The sequence below is a fragment of the Oenanthe melanoleuca genome, chromosome 25 (assembly GCF_029582105.1).
Source record: "Oenanthe melanoleuca isolate GR-GAL-2019-014 chromosome 25, OMel1.0, whole genome shotgun sequence".
NCBI classification, from domain to species: domain Eukaryota; kingdom Metazoa; phylum Chordata; class Aves; order Passeriformes; family Muscicapidae; genus Oenanthe; species Oenanthe melanoleuca.
In genome coordinates, this window is record NC_079358.1 from 9,960,144 (window position 1) to 9,968,451 (window position 8,308).

Genomic DNA, 8,308 nt, shown 5'->3' on the forward strand with positions numbered 1-8,308 from the left:
AGGTCGATTCAGACTCAAGGATGAGTGTCCCAGATGAAGGTGGCCTTCAGGGATTTGTGATCATGGGATGGATCCCAGGGGTGGGGATGCCAGGGGAGTGGGTGTCCTTGTGGAATAATGGTCCCTAGGCAGAGGGGGTCCCAGGAGCTGGAACTACCAGGATGGGGGTCCTTAGAAATGGAGATCCTAGGGAATAGCAGTGCTGGGATTGGGGTCCCAGGGAATGGGGGACAGAAAGAATGGGGGTCCCATGGCTGCATTTCCAGGGGAATGGGCAGTGCCAGGTACGAGCAGTAGCTGGGCAGGTCCAAAGGTCACAGCTCCTTCCCTGGGTGCTTCAGATTTTGGGGTGACCCAGGTCCCAACGCTGCCCCCCTGGGGTGCTCGTTTCCTGGGCAGGCATCACACGGGGGTCCTGGGTAGCTCTGTTACTGTTCCCTCCCTGCCCTCGACTTTTCCTCTCTATATTTCTCTGTTTTCCTTATTTCCCTCACGTTTGTGCCATGCTCCCTCACTCCCAATTCCTGGCTCAGAAATCCTGTGAAGCACCTGGGAAGGGAATGGGCTGGGGGGACCCCAGGGAGGGAGAAAAGGGTGTGGGGAGTCTGCAGGGAGGGGTGGGGAGGCTGTGGGTGATGGGAGTGTCCAGCTGTGCCCCCCCAACACTTTCACTTTCTCTCCCCTGCAGCAGAAGGAAGAGGACATTTGTGCTGAGAGGAACACAGGGGTGGGTTCTGTCCTGGGAGGAACATCCAGGGGGTCCTGCCTGAGGGGATCCTGTTCTGATGGTGACACGTTCTGGGCAGATTCTGTCCCAGTAGTAACAAATCTAACAAGGGGAGACCTTCTCCTGGGGGATGGCGGTTCTGGGCAGGGTCCCTGGACACATTCCCTGAGGAAGTGCCTGTCCAGGGTAGGGCACATCCTGGAGATCCCTGTCCCAGGCAGGGGAGCCCTGCCAACCCCCTCTGTCCTCAGTGGGGCACTGGGACCTCTGTGACCTCTGGGGTGCCCCAACTCGGGGTGTGACCCACCCACTCTACACCCCCTCACTGGCTGCCCCCACCCATCTGGGAGCCCTCAATCCCCATTTGGGAACCCTCACAGGAGCAGCACCTCGGTCCCATGGCACAGCCCACCAGGATCATTCTGTGGGTGAAAAACCCCATCAGGGCTGATTGGGGGGGAAACAGAGAGGGCACAGACACCCCAAAAATACCCAAAGCTCACTCCCACAGCCAAAACTCCTGCAGGGCCTCAGTGCTGGCAACCAGGAGATGGATGAGACCCTCCCCATGAAACACTTGTGAAGCTCTTGGGGGGCTTCCCCCTCCCTCGCCTGCTCCCCAAAATCCCCCCACAGGGTTTCTGTCATGTGGGATTGGGACAATTTGGGTTTATTTGGTTTGGGGAGAAATCCTGTTCCAGACTTCTCTATTCTCACTCGTCCACTGCAGGATCTGAGCCAGCAAGAGCAGCTGGGGAATGGAGCCCCAGGCAGGAAGGAGCTCCCAAACTCCTGCTCCTTGAAGCCAGTGGCCATCCCAGTGTGGGGCCCAGCCATGGCCCAGCCCCAGTGCACAGGGATGGGCATTGGCCAGCCCTGCTCTGGCCAGCCCCAGGTGGCAGCCAGGACCTGAGGCTCCCCCCGCCCCTTGGCTTTGATTCTCACAGCTTTTGAGCTGCTGCAAAGGTGAGAATTCTTTCTGTGGCCAAAAAAGGCCTGGCTGTGGTTTGCTCAGCCCTGCAAGAAGCACAAAAGCCAGTATGAGTCCAAGAAGTGGCTCTGCGAGGGCCTTTGATGTTTTTCAGAGCAAGTCTGGCTGGAAATCCCCCCTGCAGGGGCAGCTGTGAGGGAACCAGTCTGGAAATGCAGCAATTGATCTTTTGGTGCCTGTCCCCAAGGGACTGAGAGAGCCCCAGAAATGCTGCAAATCCCTCAAGGATCTGCTTAACAACGTGACAAGGACCCTCCTCCCTGAACAAAACCTGCAACCCTCTGGAACCTCCTAGAAAGAATGTTTGGGTTCTGGATGTGGACACCAGCAGAGAGGGAAAAGTGTGGAAATATTGATCAGGGACTCCACACGTGTCTCTGGGGCACAAGGGTGTCCCAGCAGGAGAAGGGAGTGCCCAGGCAGGGGAATTCAGGGCAGGGTGCAGTGGATTTACCAAGGAATCAGAGCCTGAAGGACACATGGGCATTTCCACAGATTGCTGTGGCACCAAATGTACCTGGGATTTCCCATCATCAGGGCAAGGTCATCACAACTGTCCCCTAAATTCTGGGCACCCCAGAGGTGCCAGGGCCCAATGGGGGCAGTGAGAATGATCAGCAACCCCAGGACAGAGGTGCTAAGGATTTGCCACCTCTGGGACAGGAATCCCCAAGGACGTGGCACTTCAATTTCCCTGGACACCCATTGTCATGGACATCCATCCTAGGTCCCCGACATGCCCTGAGGCCCCACAACTGGGAATTCCAATCCCCAACCATGTCTGCAGACCATCCCATATGGTCCCTGACATGTCCCATATCTCTTTCCTGTCTCCACCTTTCCCCACCCTGCCCCCACCAAGAGTCCACCTATAAGGAAGAGCCGCCAGCCAGGGGACAGGTGGCCCCAGCAGCGAGTGACAGCCAGTGCCCATGGCCAGGGACACTGGGATGGCCGGGAAGGTGGCGCTGCTCCTGTGGGGTGAGTGCCCTGGGCACGGGCCTGACACCCTGGGGATGGGCCCTGGTGAGGCAGAGAGTGGTGGGGAGGGGGCACAGGGGGGCTGTGGGGTCCCCTGAGGTCCCCGAGGCCAGCGGACCCAGGGCATGGGCATGGACCCCAGTGTGACCAGAGCCGTGGGGTGGCCATGGGGACAGGTATAGGGGGAAATGGGATGTGGGGATGGGAACAGGGGGGTTGAGGTGTGGGGACTGGCATGTGGCAAAAGGAACCTTGGGGCTGGGGCAGCTGTTGGGACAGGGAGGGAGACAGGGATGAAGAGACAGGGGCAAGGGCCATGTCCCATGCAGATGGGCCATGGGGACAGGTGCCATGGGAATGGGATCATGGGCACAGGGCCATGGGGATGTGGCCGTGGGGACAGGTGCTGTAGGGCTGGAGGAGGTGACCTGTGCACACATGGGGTGTCCACAGTGTCCCCTTGTCCTGCCTCAGCCCAGGGTGACCAAGGTGTCCCTGTCCTCAAACCTCCCTGCTACACCAGTGTTCCCATGGGGACAGTTTGGGAACAGGCACCACACCAGGTCTCCCTGGTGCTTCTGTCCCTGCAGGGCCACCCCCACCCAGCCCTGTCCCTTCTCCCTTCCAGCCCAGACCCTCGGCCTCACTGGTGAGTCCTCGGGGGATGCCATGTCCATGCCCTGCTGTCCCCAGCCCCGTGGTGGCCCTGGCAGGCTGGTGTCCCCTGTCACCCGCAGGTGCCCAGAGCACCCAGCTCACACTGGCTTGGGCTCACACTGGCTTTTGTGCTTCTTGCAGGGCTGAGAAAACCACAGCCAGGCCTTTTTTGGCCACAGAAAGAATTCTCACCTTTGCAGCAGCTCAAAAGCTGCGAGAAACAAAGGCAAGGGGACGGGGGGAGCCTCAGGTCCTGGCTGTCACCTGGGGCTGGCCAGAGCAGGGCTGGACAAAGCCCTTTCCTGTGCAGTGGCCAAGTCGAGAAGCTCCCCAAAATCTTCCCGGCAGAAAAGAAACTTCTTGTGGGGATGGCTGGGGGGGAATCTGAGCCCCAAGATGAGTCCAATGCTGCCCCGGTAGCCCAAAATCTCTGGGAGAGATTGCAGAATCGTGTGTTTGTGCACAGGGATAGTTAAAAGCACGACTGAACTTCAGGAATGCTGGGTCTAATTGCAGGAGCGCGTTAATGGTCTGCTCCTCCACCCCTTCATCTTCTTCCTCCTCCGCCTCCTCCTTGTCCTCCCCCTGAGGCTGCTGTGTCGGGACCAGCAGTGCCCCAGGAAGAGCAGCAGCTCCAAACGTGCTGTGGAGCCCCTGAGGAGCCCTGGCAGTGTCAGCAAGGAGCACCTGCTTTCCTCAACACCCCAGGGGAATTCAACATTCCCAGAGCTGCTGTGCCAGGGCTGAAGGAGGAAAAGGCAGTGAAAGGCTGAGGGTTTTCAGGAATTGTGGTGGAAAGGCACAAGAGGTGCTGCTGTGGGCCTGAGACCTGCCTGGGGTTCGGCGCTGCCTTCCTTGCGTTCCCATCAGGGAGAGCGGTCGCGGGTGTTGCGCAGGGTGTGTGCCTGGGCCGGGACACTGCTACGCTGCCACCGGGCACCAGGATCCAAGCTGCTGCCTTCGTCTCTTCTGCCCGGGCGCTGCCGGTGCTGGTGCCGGGACCGGTTGGTGCAAAGTGTGAGTTTGCCAAAGGAGCGATTTGGCCTCGTCCCTCCCGCCCGAGGCCGCCATGGCCCCTGAGGGGTTGGAGCTGGCACCGGGGCGCCCCCTGCTGGCCGGGAGTGCTCCCTGCAGCGCCCCCTGCTGGCCGGGAGTGCTCCCTACAGCGCCCCCTGCTGGCCGGGAGTGCTCCCTGCAGCGCCCCCTGCTGGCCGTGGCCATAACTGCACCAAAGATGAACAAAGAGCCCTGAGCTGGTTGGAAATTTCTGTTTCTCTGTTGCTGTTTGTTCTGTTCTGTTCTATAAATGTCCTAGGAATGAACTTTTATACCTGTTCTTGCATTTTTGTCTGGAAGCCACATAATTTTCAGAGTTATAATAATTAAAGGGACGGATCCTCTTTCCATTCCAGGAAGGTTCCTTCTTTCCTTGGCAGACAATTCTGTTTTAATCCAAGACAGATTCCAAATTCTTGAATTCTGCCATTGCATGGATGGGGAAGACTCTCCCAGAGAAGACAGGGTCAGACACTTGGCTACCTCTTGCTCTGCATTTGAAGTCCTTGGGCCATCAAGGGCCTGCTCCCAAGGTGGGACTCCTGGTTCCTTGGCCACTCAGGAGCTGAGTTTTTCAGAGCGTCATCTGTCCCTAGTGTGCCATGGCTGACAGACTGACACACAGGGCCCTGCATCACAAAAAGCAAGGACTGACCCAGCCCTGCCACACACAGGTGTTCAGAAATATCTTGAGATATCATATTGTTCCTGTCCCTGACACCCCACCCTGTGCCATGGCCTGATCCCCTCTGCCCTGGAAAAGAGCAGAGACTCTGGAACACCCTCAGGGCTTTTGTAACATCACTGTGTGGGAAACACAGCTTGGGAGGTGTTTCAGACAGGGCAGAAGGAAATACAGGGCTGGTTTGTAGTGGCAGCCCAATATTGGATAATCCCATTCCTAAAACCCAACAGAACTGAACAAATAAACACCATCTCTCCCAGTTCAACCAAAAAGCTTCATTTGGGTGCCAATAAGAGGGAAACGAGTCCTGTGTTCCTCGGGCAATAGGAGGAGAGATGAGGAGCCGTGGGTGCACTGGGAGCTCTGAGCTCCACCCACGAGCAGAACCAGGAAGAGGAGGGACCCACCAAGGCCTGCAGCCACTACTGGGGACAGAAGGAACACATCAGGGTCACCTGTCACTGCAGGGCTCCTGCAAACCCAATGACCCCGTGTGATCCCACCTGTGCTCCAGTGGTATCCAATGGTTCCCTGTGGTGTCACCTCCAGGGCCAGCTCTGGGCTGAGTGCCTGGAACCGCGGTGCCCGTCCTGTCCCAGCTGGTTGGTGGCCACGCACTGGTAGGTGCCCGAATGTCCCACATCGACGGCCCCAAGCTCCAGGAGGGGACCCCGAGCCACCTCGTGCCCGTCGAGCAGCCAGGTGAAGGTGACAGGGGCTGAGCCCACCTGCACCGAGCAGCGCAGGGTCACGGGGTCACCTGGGCGCACCTGGAGAGCCGGGGGACTGGGGGTGATGGTGGCATTGGCCATGGGCAGTGCAGGGACAGATACAGGGCTGAGGCAGGGTGGAGGGGCTGGCACCAGTTCTGTGGGGGGATGAGGGTGTCTGCATGGTGGCACCTGGAGACAGAGGGTCTCCTTCACCCAGGACAGTGACCCCATGGTGCTGGTGGTCATAATTAGTCTAGGATGACAGCATGTGATGGATGAGGAGTGGGGGATGAGGATGGGTTGTGGGTGAGATGAGGGTGGGATGAGGGATGCTGTGTCCAACGGTGGGGATGGCCGTCACCTGGTAGGGGGCACGGAATGGCGTGGGTGGGATGTGATGGGTGCCATGGGGCACATCAACGGGGACATCACCCCAATGCCAAGGGTCTCAGTGCCCTGGGAGTGTCACGCTCCGTAGGGTGAATATGACCTGATGTTCAGTGGAGGATGTGACAGCTGGTTTAGGGATGCATGGCTTGGATGTCCTGGGTGGGGGACACCTGGAGCCAGACAGTCCCAGTTCACCTGGTCTGTGACACCCAGTAGTGGGGGCTGTGAGCTGGATTGGACTGGGGATGGTGTGGGGGAGTTGAATTGAGTGGAATGGGAATGTGCAGAATTGGGGATGCTGTGGGTGGGGTTACCCTCAGCCCAAGGGTCCCGCTCACCCAGGACAGTGACGTTCAATGAGGGGCTCTCAGCCACGCTGTCCCCATTGCTGACCCGGCACTGGTAGTGGCTGTTGTCATTGTCCCCAATGTCCTGCAGCTCAAGGCAGGGACCGGTGCCCAGTGGTGTCCCTGAGCAATCCTGGTGCCAGGAGAAGGACAGGGGACCGTCTCCATGACCACCGTGAAGCTCAGCACCAGGCAGTCCCCCAGTGCCACCTGTCCCCGAGGGGGCTGCACGACAGGGACACCCCCAAGAGTGGGACCCCTACAGGGGGACACAGGAGGGACTGGGGACATGGGAAGAGTAGGCGACACCAGGGAGCAGTGAAGGAATCAGGGAGGGAGAGGATCAGAGAGGAGTGGAAAGATCCCAGTGAGGAAAAAGCGGGAGCAGAGCTGGGGAGGAGGATTAAGAAGGTGTAGAAGTGACCCCATGGAAGGATGGGACATTCAGCAAGGGGACACATGGAGAGGGTTGAAGGAAAGATTTTGGGGCCACAGACAGGGATGGCGTGTCCTGTGGACAATGCAGGCACCTCAAATTGGGAGTGGTGCATCCAGGGAAGGGTGAGGGGGCCTGGTGAGGGGTGCAGAAACCAGGGAAGGTGATGGGGGAGTCACAATCCGCTGAACCCGAGCGGGAGTCGTGATGGTTCGTTCAACCCCAGTGTGCAAAAGACAAAAGATAAGAGACTCAGGTTTGTTTAGCAGAAAGCAATAATGCAGTTTATTGAGTGCCAAAGAGAGAGAGAGAGGGTGAGAAAGAGAAAGGATGGGATATAGCTACCAACAGATGGGACACATCCTCATGGTCATCCGGTGAGACGTGTCCTCAATCCGTTGAGGAGAAAGAGATCTCAAAGTCTTCTTTAAGAAAGTCACTTTTTATCATCCTTTTCCAAAGCGAGTGGCCTCTGGCCAAAAGGTGGGGAGATCTATGGACTATTGTATGTGGAGATCGTCGCTCCATGACGCAGGTGCGGGGACAGGGTGCGATAACCAGTACCCTGCAGTGTACCATGACAAGCACCAGGCACAGCTACAAACAGTCCTTGGCCCGCAAGCATCCCCCTTGGTCAGGCCAGAGCTCCGGTTCAGGGCAAGTGGTGCCATCTCAGGTCCCAGTCTCTGATGATGGTTGTGAGGCAGATCAGAGAAAACTTCAGACCGACTCTTACACCACCCTGTGACTCACGATCATTGGCAGGAGCACTTCCTTCATGGTGTCGTTGTGAAGTCTTCACGACTCGTCTGTGTTGATAGCATATCCCAGAAAACAGAGACAGAAAGTTGGACAGAGTAGGAAAGTAGGGAAAGGAAAAAGGAGAGAGAAAACAAAACAAATCAATTTCTGATTACAAAAAGATAAATAAACAATTTAAATCAGTGTTAATACATTTTCAATTTAAATTTTTGATTTCATAATAATGACTTCTTGGTTAAAATATAATAATCAATTTAACAATCAATTTTCAACTTAAATTTCTGATTACAAAAAGGATAATAATTTCTTGGTTAAGGCATAATAAGCAATTCAAATACTTTTTTCAAATACTTTTCTTTAAATGCTTAAAGAAAATGCAACATAATTAAAATAATAGCTAAAAATCAATCTTGATCAATATTTTTGCAATGCAATACAACAAAGATAAGCAATTTTAAAACAAGCAATTTTCAAATTTAAGACAGCAATTTTAGTGAAGTTACAGACACAAAGATTTAAATGATTTTTAGTACTCGCTACCAAAATCTTCTATGAAAACACTA

General features: G+C 56.1%; 1 pseudogene; it reads right to left on the reverse strand.

The window, feature by feature from the left end:
* LOC130262664 (zinc finger protein 665-like) overlaps nt 1–8,308 on the reverse strand; it is a 214,411-nt pseudogene that overhangs the window by 66,080 nt on the left and 140,023 nt on the right.